Here is an 11659-nt window from a genome sequence, read left to right as displayed (position 1 = left end):
ACGTTCTTGCCGCAACTATTATGCAAACACAAGCGTTATTATTGTGCGCCCTAGGTTTATACTTTCGGATTATCAATTGTAATATTATCAGTGACGTCGGGACGAGGCGCAGGGTGGGGGGGGGTAAGGTAGGTGATTAGCCCCCCCCCCCTCCCTTCTGCTTTTTTCTCGAAAGGAACAAAAGGCATTTATGTTGTTTGATCGATCAACCGGCACCTACATTCAACAAGTCCGGGTCGTGTTGAGATTTATTTCACGTGCCACACACACACGGCTAGAACCTCTATTATATGCACTAAAATAATGGTGAAATATGCTCTAAAAATATGCAAATATGCATTTAAGTTTTATAAAAAATAATTTTTTGAAACTTCCACAGTGTAATCTCGGCCTATGGTGGGCATTACGCTATAAAAGTTTGATAAAAGTTATTTTATAAAACCTGAAAAATTTAACCAATATGCGCATCGGTTACATGGGAGCGGATATAACCGATGCTCTTATTGGTTGTTTTTAAAGTTTTGTAAAAGGTCTTTTATCAAACTTTTACAGTGTAATCCCGGCCGAAACCCATATTTTACCATCGTCCTATATATATGACAGCAGCGTCAAATGGTCACAGCACAAATATTAACACTTATTTTGCTTACTTTGCTATTTAAAAATTAAAATTAAAGATATATTATTGCGTCAACATCACTTGAAGTAATTTTTAGCCAGAGCCTCCTAGGCTAAAGCCTATTCAGTCACCCTCCAGGGTCGGCACATAAGGCTTTGCACATGGGTGGCAGGTGAGCTCGAGCCGACCCTGACTGGACCAAAAACAAAAATCTGCTTTAAAAAGCGGGAAGTATGAGGTCACCAGTATTTTGCACAATAAATAATAGTGCGCGGCTTTTTTCTGAAAAACCACATGCCTGTAGGGACGCCACATTAGGCTTCGCACCCGGGCGGTAGGTAAGTTCGCCTATGTGTGCAAGCATGTGAGTAAAGGCAAAATCAAGACAGTGTACAGCCATGTGAATGAGTAAATGGGTGTGGGTGACCACACCCAAAGAGGAACAACGTCGGTGAGTGGCCAGAACAGTGAACAAGACAATGTGGAAGCATCGGAGTGGCCAAGAAAGTTACGCAGATTGCAAGGATATAGATTAGTGAGCGACCGAAAGAGTGATATATATATAGCGACCAAGAGTGACGAAGAGATAGTGTACTCATGGGAGTGACCAAGAGTGACGTGTGTAAGCATGAGAGTGACCAAAAGGGACGTAGAGGGTGTGTAAGAATGGCAGTGACCAAAAGGGACGTAGAGGGTGTGTAAGAATGGCAGTGACCAAGATTGATGACGGATGACGAATTCATTGAAACGTATTTTAATGCTGAAATGGATTTTTTTTCTATTTACACACTGAACTACATACAGTAAGACTTTGGTATAACGTCGTCTGGCGTATAAGGTCATATTTATCGGTCCCCGCCAGAATAAAAGTGAATTGGGATTACTCGTTGTTAAGTCAACCCGCTTATAAAGCAGACCCATAACTAGGTTAAGGAAACCGGGGCACTGCCCCAGGGCCCGGAGCCTAATGGAGGGCCCGACAAAAATTGTGCATTTATTTTGCACAATAATCTTTTCCAGATGACCTCTAAGAAAAGTTTGCCCCGGGGCTCCATAAAGGCGGGCTGCGGTCCTGTTATGATGTCATTTTTATTCGATTTTGAAACTTGGTACATACGCTATATGGGAAAATGTAAAATGCAATAAAAAGCGTCACTTTTTCACCTGGTAGTCAAAAATCTAACTGTTTTTTAATTTCACATATCTCTCTCTCACATGGTCTCATTAAGACATCATAAAAATTTGGCTATATTCGGATAAGCAGTTTCCAGCGTTTGTGAGGAAAAGCTACTCCGAGTACGTGAACTTTAATTATAATCACCCGTATGTATTTGTATTTCCCGAATTTCTGAACCGAATTTCCTGCATTTTCTCGAGGAAATGTGGTCAAACAATCAATATGAGGCATCTAAGGCTTCTGAGAAGGTGAGATATCTCGTCGTTGACGGTTAGAAGTAGTTCCTATAGGAGGCGTTCCGCAAAAAAGCAAAAAAATGTAAGTGGAATACATTGACTTTTCTTTCTTCATCGGCAATCCACAAATCGTTTTTATTGCGTCGGATTCAGCTTTGAATCTCTCTTTGTTTTTCTCTCCCCCACCAAAGCTTTTGACATTATCCAGATGTAACAAACAGATAACAAACTCCCTTGCACCCATCGAATGCATTTCGAACAACACGAGACATGTAAAAAGTAAAAGCAAGATAACGGCTTCTTTTACGATGGCCAGATGTGATTTTTACTTTACACGCAGCACATCAAAAGAAAAAAACCTGCCAATCTCTTAAGTGTTGGCGTTGTTATTGCGACGTTAAAGCAATAAGCATTGAACTGAAGCCATTTTATTTTATTTATTTTTGTTTAGAAATCGTTATTGGAACGATTGAGTTCGAAGAAAGAGTCTTGTCCTGAAAGAGATTTCTGACTTCATTCATCAGTTTGTTTACCTTGCTAGCTAATGTTAAGAATAAAGGTAATTCCTTCAGGGGTCTTCAAACCATGGCCCGCGGGTCACATTTGGCCTTCAGAACTTTTTTGTCGTGGCCCGCCGATCATTTTCAGGAAATGGTTGAAAACATCGAAAGAAGATTAATTCTAAAATTAATGAGAGAAACTATTTCGGAAATAAATGAAATAGAATAAATTACGATAAATGAAATAGAATAAATTACGATAAATGAAATAAATAAATGAAATAGAATAAATTATGATAAATTAAATAAATAAATGAAATAGAATAAATTATGATAAATGAAATAGAATAAATGAAATATGATAAATGAAATAGAATAAATCATGATAAATGGAATAGAATAAATTATGATAAATGAAATAAATAAATGAATGGAATCTGGAATGAAAAAAAATTAGTTTTGGAACAAATGAAAAAATATAATAATTCTAGAATACTAGAACTATAATAATTCTAGAATTATCATAGAGTTTTTGAAACAACGAATTTCATATTTAGTGAGAAAATTATAAATCACTGAAAGAAATGAATTCAAGATATATTAGGAAGGAAATAATTGCCAAATTACCGAAATGTGAAATCACAGAATCATTTTTAAAGTTATTTCAGATTGAAATTAATCAGAATCAATTAAATAAATCAGTAATCTCTATACATAAAATAACATGTCCTGACTGACTGATTCATCATCGCCAAGCCGAAACTGCTGAGGCTACAAACACAAAATTTGGTCAGTAGTTTTATTTTATGACGTAGAGACTCAATAAGAAGGTTTTTTTTTTCGAAATTCGACCCCCTAAAAGGGCCATAACACGGTTCAAAGGTTAGATAAAGAAATCACGCCTAGTCGAACCCTCAGAAGCTATATTTACGAAATTTGGTCAGTAGTTTTATTTCCTGACGTAAAGACTCACTAAGAAGGGGTTTTCGAAATTCGACCCCTAAGGGCATGGGGTGAAATTCCAACCCCCCCCCCCTCCCCCAGCGTCAAAGATAAAGCCAATTGATCTAATGTATTTGCGTATATATGAATTGACATCATCATGTCTTTCCCCCCCCCCCCCCACGAAACTGCTGAAACTACAAACACGATATTTGGTCAGCGGTTTTATTTTATGACGGTACTTACCAGAAGACTTTAAAGTCTATCTCTGCGTATGCCTAAGCGGGGGAGGGGCAAAAGATACATAAATAAAATTGCAAAATTGTCGCTGACATCACCGAAAAATTACCAATCATTGGTAAAAACAATACCAATAGTAAGTGAAATTGCCAATTTATTGCTAATATTGCCAAAAAATCGTCAATTTAGGGAAATAAAGCTGGGGGAAAAGGGAACTCGGGAGGAGAAACCCCCTCTTTTCATTGTCCTGCTGAAATATTTAAAATAACGCTGTCAAATATGGAAAATATGCTTTAAGTTCTGAAAATTGAGGAAAATACTTAAAAATCACTGAAAATCATGAAAAAATTCCTTAAAATTGCTCCGTGAAATTAGCTAAATATGCAAAATCATGAAAAAGATATGCAATCACGGAAAAAGTCCTATAGCCCTAGTTATTATAGCACATGGAATCGCAAATTTTTTCCCATATGGCATGAACATCATAAACTCTATAATCTAGGGCAGCGGTTCTCATCCTTTTTGGACGCGCGGAGCCCTTTTCAGTATATAATTTCTATTTTCCTCGAGTCACCGCGGAGCCCCTGGAAAGTGGAATCCGTCCGGTGCTCCGCGGAGCCCCTCGCGGAGCACCGGATGAGAATTGCTGATCTAGGGGATTTAGATCTAGGATTAAACCACGTATAACAAATCAAGTTTTTGTGTATTTCCCATCGGGCTTATATTACTGGAGGGAGTATGACGTCAGCGGTCCCCGCCTTGGCAGTGCTGAGAACGGTGTACCACAACATCTCCGTCGGAAGATCACGTGACTCGGTGAATACAAACACGATCCCCTATAGAGATCAATGTTAAAGCTGCCGATTTTAGTATAGAAATGCGGAAATTTAGTAGGGTTTTCCGCCACATCAATAGTTTTAAAAATTGAATTGAATTCTCGATTTTCGAAATATTGAGCTCGCTCAGAAATACGAAGCCCAGAAAGATTGATTAACGAGGTAATTTCAGCATTAATGAAGTGATAATTCCAAAATAATTTAAAGCTATAATTCCAACATTAATGGAAGATAATTTCAGATTGATGAAAGTGGTAATTCAAAAATTAATGAAAGTGGTAATTCCAGAATTAAAGTAAGAGATAATTCCAAAATTAATGAAAGATAAAATTCTAGAATTAATGAAAGAGATAATTCCAGAATTAATGGCATATAATTCCGGAATTAATGAAAGAGATCATTTCAGCATTGATGAATGATAATTCCAGAATTAATGAAGGAGAAAAATTCTAGAATTAATGAAGGAGAAAAATTCTAGAATTAATAAAAGAGAAAAATTCTAGAATTAATGAAAGAAAATTCCAAAATTAATGAAGGGAAATTCCAGAATTGAGGAAAGAAATAATTCCAGCATTATTAAAAGAAATAATTTCGGCATTAATGAGATACAATTTCAGAATCAATGAAAGAAATAATTTCAGCTTTAATGAAAGCATCAAATCCAGAATTGATGAAAGCAATTATTCCAGAAGTAATGAAAGAAATAATATTCAATGAAAGAAAATTCCAGAATTGATGAAAGAAATTTTTCAGCGTTAACGAAAGAAATGATTCCAGTATTAATGAAATGAATAATTTAATCTTTTTTCATCATTTTACATGAGTTCCCAATCCTTTCTTTTAATCTTTAAAACGCAATATTTAGAGACCGCACTGGTACATTTCTATGGGCAAACGAACTTTGTTTTCACCGAGTCACGTGGTTTCCTTGCATTAGATGTAGCTGCCGTCGGGGCGGCTGGATGTTCCCTCCAGCAATACAAGCTCGATGGTATTTCCACGTGAACACGTCCATTTAAATTTTGTAAATTCGCGGCTTTTTTTTAATTTCATAGTCAACTAGGCTGACTATATTTACTCGAGTAAAATGCGGGACATTGAGTTTCAAAATACGGTACATTGCCAGTTATCGCCTAAAGTGATGCCAAAAGTAACCAAAGTTGCCATTTCATGCTGAAACACCAGAAAAAAGTCGCCAAAATAAAGCGCCACTATAATTGCTGTATTGAATTTTAAAAAAAAGAACAAAAGAAAAAAAAACCATGACACAAAAATATGTGGGGTCATGAATATTTGTAGTCGTGATTATCTGTTATCTGTGGTTCCCAACTTCAAGGTGCGAATGCAAGCCGATCTCCCCGTTAAAAAGTCTCACCACAGAGAGCAACAGACCTACAAACAGCACAAATTCAATCACAACACATCGCTCACTTTACTTCTGAAATATAGATGGCAGCACTGAAAAATCAAACGCAACACTACATATGCACTCAGACTGTTAGGTACGCACACAGTTACACCTCCGGCACAACTCTCTACGTAGTAAATCCCCCATAGATGGTGATAGACCTGAGTTGTGCTCGGTTTGAAAGAAAAAAGAAAAGTCTTGATCAGGGGCGTAGCCAGAAATTTCATTCGGGGGGGGGACCACTTTCATTTCGGGCGGGGGGGACGAAAATGACAGAACAATGGATTTGGCCATCTTTTTCCCTTTTTTCGGGCATTTTCTCACATTTCGGGGGGGACCAGACCCCCAAGTCCCCCCCTCCCCCCTGCCCTCTCACTACGCCCTCGGTCCTGATTATCGTAATGTAATTTCTGGGTTTTGACCTGTAAGGGTTTTCAAGATAATTTCAATCGTTGGTTTGAAGAATAGAACATATAGAAGAATAGAAAAGAATAGAATAAATATAGAAGAATAGAAAAGAATAGAAAAAATATAGAAGAATAGAAAAGAATAGAATAAATATAGAAGAATAGAAAAGAATAGAATAAATATAGAAGAATAGAAAAGAATAGAATAAATATAGAAGAATAGAAAAGAATAGAATAAATATAGAAGAATAGAAAAGAATAGAAAAAAGATAGAAGAATAGAAAGGGGAAAAAATATTCAAGTTGGTTTCGTTGAAAATACGTGAAAAACCGGGATATTTCAGCAAAAGCAATCGGGACTGCTAGAAAAATAGAAAAATCCGGGATTGTTTCGGGAAATACGTGACGTATGGTCACCTGAAAGTTAATGCAACCAATTCAAAAAACATACTCGAACTGAAAAACGATTTCATAGATGGCGCGACTAAAAATCATTTGACGCAAAAGGAATAAAACCTAAATTTGTCTTATACATTATAATACAGTCATTCTACGGGCTGTTATTCGTTTAGAACAACAATGTCGGTTCCATATTTTACCTGAAGCAGTGCGATAAACTTTATTATAATAATTCCCAAAATTAAATATGTAATATCGATCGATGGCTTTTATTTGTATATCAAAATATCATTCCTCTGGAACGTGGCTCGGTGGTCTAGGGGTATGATTCTCGCTTAGGGTGCGAGAGGTCCCGGGTTCAAATCCCGGCCGAGCCCAGATTGAACATATTTTTTCCTCTTTTTTTTTTTTAATCGTAAATTTTATGTATTCTTTCGTTTTTCGCACAAATTCTCAATTTATGAAATTTTTCTGATAACGACATATGACAGATTATTTGAAAGTTAAAAGCATTGAATATTGCTTTTTTTTTGTTTTTCGATGAACCATCAGCCCTGGTTGAGGGTAAGTAAAGTTCTCAATTACACATGGCCCCTACAAGGGGTGGGTTGACAAGGCTCCAGCCCTGGGGGTCCGGGACGATTTTACCATTTTTTGCTTTTTCAAGCTATAAATTCATAATAAAGGGCCTCGTGAAAGTGTGGTCGGGGGGCCCCCCCGCAAAAGATCCTAGCCTAGGGGCCCTGCTTTAGGATGTGGGGGCCATGCAATTACAACCACAAAAATTGTCACAGATTGTGCAATTCCAGTGATTTTTCTGAGCCCCCCCCCCCCCGTTCCTCTTCCTCCCCGAAATGCCTGCCTACAAATTTATATGATAATTCTCTAAATTTTTAACCAGACTTCATTTACATTAGTCCCTCCCCCCTTCTTCACCTGAGGCCGTAGGGCCCATGCGTATTGGCGGCACTGCTGATGGATCTAGCCAGCACCTCCTGGAGATAGGTCTATCTCTAGGGGGTGCTGATCTATCCCAGGACACCGGAGTTGTTTTCCCAAAGTGGACAATATCGCCTCCCTGGGGGCGATGCAAGAGTCCAGGAGGGGGTTGGAAGCTGTGGGTTCAGCATAGGATTCTATGGGTGGGCTTGAGTTCGGGGGGGCGGGGTTCCGATGAGAAGAAAAATTTTCTGAAGAAGGAGGGGGGGGGGGCGATGGACCAAAAGGTTTTTGAAACTATACTCTAGGCCAGCGGTTCTCAACCTTTTTCGACTCGAGGAACCCTTTTCCGTATATATATTCTATGGTGGAGCCCCGTTTGACTCGAGGAGCCCTTTTCCGTATATAATTTCTATGGCGGAGCCCCGTTTGACTCGAGGAGTCCTTTTTTGTTTATAATTTCTATGGCAGAATCCTTGTATGCCTCTCTTATTTACTTATCTATCAAATTTACTGATTTATTTTATTTTCCTCGAGTCGTCGCCTGGGAGGTGCACACGGAGCCATTGGGGCTCCACGGAGCACTGGTTGAGAACCGCTGCTGTAGGCCGAAACCTTGACATTACGGGGGCGCTGGGAAAGAAGAGGAATTAGTGGATAACTTCTCTCTCTCTGCTGTACAGGTCAAAAAGCAGGGCCGTTTTAACAGCCTCATACGCCCTCAACAAAGTGGTTTTTTTTTCTGAGCCGGCCCCCATCCCATATCTGGGCCACCCCAATATATTTACTTACACTCATACTTACTCTCGAAAATTGTTGCCGGGTCTCACTGCCATGAGGGCTCCAGGGCATGGCCAGGCGGGATCGAAGACAGCACTGGGTAAAATATGTTTGGTGGTGTGTTGCGTGTGTTTGTTTTTTAGTCAGTCTATATATTGTTCAAATTACAGGGACCCTTGGACTCACTTAATCGTACGGTGAAATCGGGTTACGGTCTTTCTTATAAAATTTTTGGACACTGTAAATTTACTCACGTGTATTGAATAAACATTTATTAAGAAGAAATGGTCTCACTCCTTTATGGGGGGGGGGGGAAGCAGAGCGGCAACTAGGGAAGAGGAGAAGGGTCTGATGCCCCCACGGGCGCTCTATTTTCCCATAAAAAATCACGGAGACGGGCTGCCAAAATGAGCAATGCAGTCGCGTCAGAGCATAGGCGGAGATAGACTTGGAAGCCTGGGGGGGGGGGGGTAGAGGGGAGACACGGTCATTATTTCTGGGGGGGCACGATGATGATGATATCAATTCATATATGCATATATACATTAGATCAGTCAACTTCATCTTTGACGAGTGGCCCCCACGTGACCATCCCCGTATCTCCGCCCATGCGTCGGAGCCGGGGCTGAAGTGCGCGCCCGAACACCCACGATATATTGTAGCACTGGTCTGAGTGACCCCAGAATTAATTAAGAAATCAAAATCTGTGAAAAGTTCAAACCAGCAAGCGCGGGTCAGAAACTGGGAGGGCTTATTTCTCGCACGGGCAAATGGGGGCACGAGGCCCAGGTCCCAACAAATTTTAAATGCTCCAAAATTGGCAGCTATATGTATTTTACAGGCACAGCCCACCTTCCTTACTTACTCTGCTTCAAAGAAGACTGCATGTAAAGAACCCCAAAAATCCATTTTTGCCGTTGTCCCAAACTTATGAGGAACAACAGTGCCGTCTTAACGCATGGGCCCACCCGGGCACCTCAAGAGAAAAAGGGCCTCACAAAAATGAAATGTGGTTGAAATTTTCGAGAATTCGCCAGGTAAGGCCTCAGAAAAATCACTTGGCCTGGGGACCCATGATGCACTTGAAACGGCCCCGAAGAACAATTTCTGGACATAATGACCCCGGGCGAAAGGGTAAATTTTCGTTTTTACTAGTGGCCCTGTAGGACGCAGGGGGGGGGGGGGAATGAACAGTTGAAGACAATAGGCCACAAAAAATAAAGTCCAAAGGGGGGCTTTGGCAACACAGGCTAAAAATCACTCGTATAATACTTATAATAGTAACATAAAATGTAGCATTTACATCAAAAATGCATTATAATAATATAATAGCATGACATTTTTATATATGCATTTAATAGCATTTTAATTTTTGCATTTAGTAGCATTTTAATTTTTGCATTTAGTAGCATTTCTATTTTTGCATTCAATACCATTTTTGTTTTGGCATTTAAGAGCATTTTTACTTTTGAATTCAATAGCATTTTCATTTACATCAAAAATGCATTATAATAATATAATAGCATGACATTTTTATATATGCATTTAATAGCCTTTTTATTTTTGCATTTAAGAGCATTTATATTTTTGCATTTAATAGCTTTTTTATTTTTGCATTTAATAGCCTTTTTATTTTTGCATTTAAAATCATTTCTATTTTTGCATTTAATAGCCTTTTTATTTTTGCATTTAAAAGCTTTTCCATTTTTGCATTTAATAGCCTTTTTATTTTTGCATTTAAAAGCATTTCTATTTTTGCATTTAATAGCCTTTTTATTTTTGCATTTAAAATCATTTCCATTTTTGCATTTAATAGCCTTTTTATTTTTGCATTTAAAATCATTTCTATTTTTGCATTTAATAGCCTTTTTATTTTTGCATTTAAAATCATTTCCATTTTTGCATTTAATAGCCTTTTTATTTTTGCATTTAAAAGCATTTCTATTTTTGCATTTAATAGCATTTTCATTTTTGCATTTAATAGCCTTTTTATTTTTGCATTTAAAATCATTTCCATTTTTGCATTTAATAGCCTTTTTATTTTTGCATTTAAAATCATTTCTATTTTTGCATTTAATAGCCTTTTTATTTTTGCATTTAAAATCATTTCCATTTTTGCATTTAATAGCCTTTTTATTTTTGCATTTAAAAGCATTTCTATTTTTGCATTTAATAGCATTTTTATTTTTGCATTTAAAATCATTTCCATTTTTGCATTTAATAGCCTTTTTATTTTTGCATTTAAAATCATTTCTATTTTTGCATTTAATAGCCTTTTTATTTTTGCATTTAAAATCATTTCCATTTTTGCATTTAATAGCCTTTTTATTTTTGCATTTAAAAGCATTTCTATTTTTGCATTTAATAGCATTTTTATTTTTGCATTTAAAATCATTTCCATTTTTGCATTTAATAGCCTTTTTATTTTTGCATTTAAAATCATTTCTATTTTTGCATTTAATAGCCTTTTTATTTTTGCATTTAAAAGCATTTCTATTTTTGCATTTAATAGCATTTTTATTTTTGCATTTAATAGCATTTTTATTTTTGCATTTAATAGCATTTTTATTTTTGCGTTTAAAAGCATTTCTATTTTTGCATTTAATAGCATTTTTATTGTTACTTTTAATACATATTTTTTTAATATTTCATATCATTTTATTTTTGCATTTAATAACATTTTTGTATACGCATTTAAAGAATATTTACATATATATAGAGCATTTAATAGCACATTTTATTTGTAGCATAAATATAGCTTACATAATTGAAATTTTCAGTTTTTAGTTGGCGCAAATGATTTGTAGATGGCAGCACTAACTCATATGATTTTTTTTTTTCCAAGTTTTAAAGTTATATTTATTATTTTACAACAAAGATAGCAGCACTAGCTTGATTGTTACGAACTGCTTACACGTCTTTTGTTGTTAACAGCATAAAGTAGATGGCAACCACAGATGTTATTACTTTGTTTGTTTGGGATGAATATTGAAAGATGGCACGCGTATTTTTCTACTAAAAATTTCCAGTATTACGGTAGATCAGTGATTCCCAACGTGGGCGTTAACGGCCCCCGGGGGGCGATGAAATGTTTCAGGAGGGCGGTAGAACCTACGGGTATAACATGGGATTTTATGCGTTGGGGGCGATGGGAGGAAAGAATTTCTGAATGGGGCG

At 37.1% G+C, this 11659-nt stretch overlaps 1 non-coding gene across 1 annotated transcript; it reads left to right on the top strand.

The window, feature by feature from the left end:
• Nucleotides 1-7068: 7068 nt before the first annotated feature.
• On the top strand, nucleotides 7069-7140 carry TRNAP-AGG (transfer RNA proline (anticodon AGG)). The gene has a single exon. It is a non-coding gene; the product is annotated as a tRNA-Pro (tRNA).
• Nucleotides 7141-11659: the final 4519 nt, after the last annotated feature.

Source organism: Pholcus phalangioides, unplaced genomic scaffold (assembly GCF_987345545.1).
Source record: "Pholcus phalangioides strain wild (caught in Gottingen) unplaced genomic scaffold, Ppha-v1.0 ptg000022l_1, whole genome shotgun sequence".
Lineage (NCBI taxonomy): Eukaryota > Metazoa > Arthropoda > Arachnida > Araneae > Pholcidae > Pholcus > Pholcus phalangioides.
Note: the sequence above shows the minus strand (reverse complement) of the source record. Positions and strands in the feature narration are given on the sequence as shown.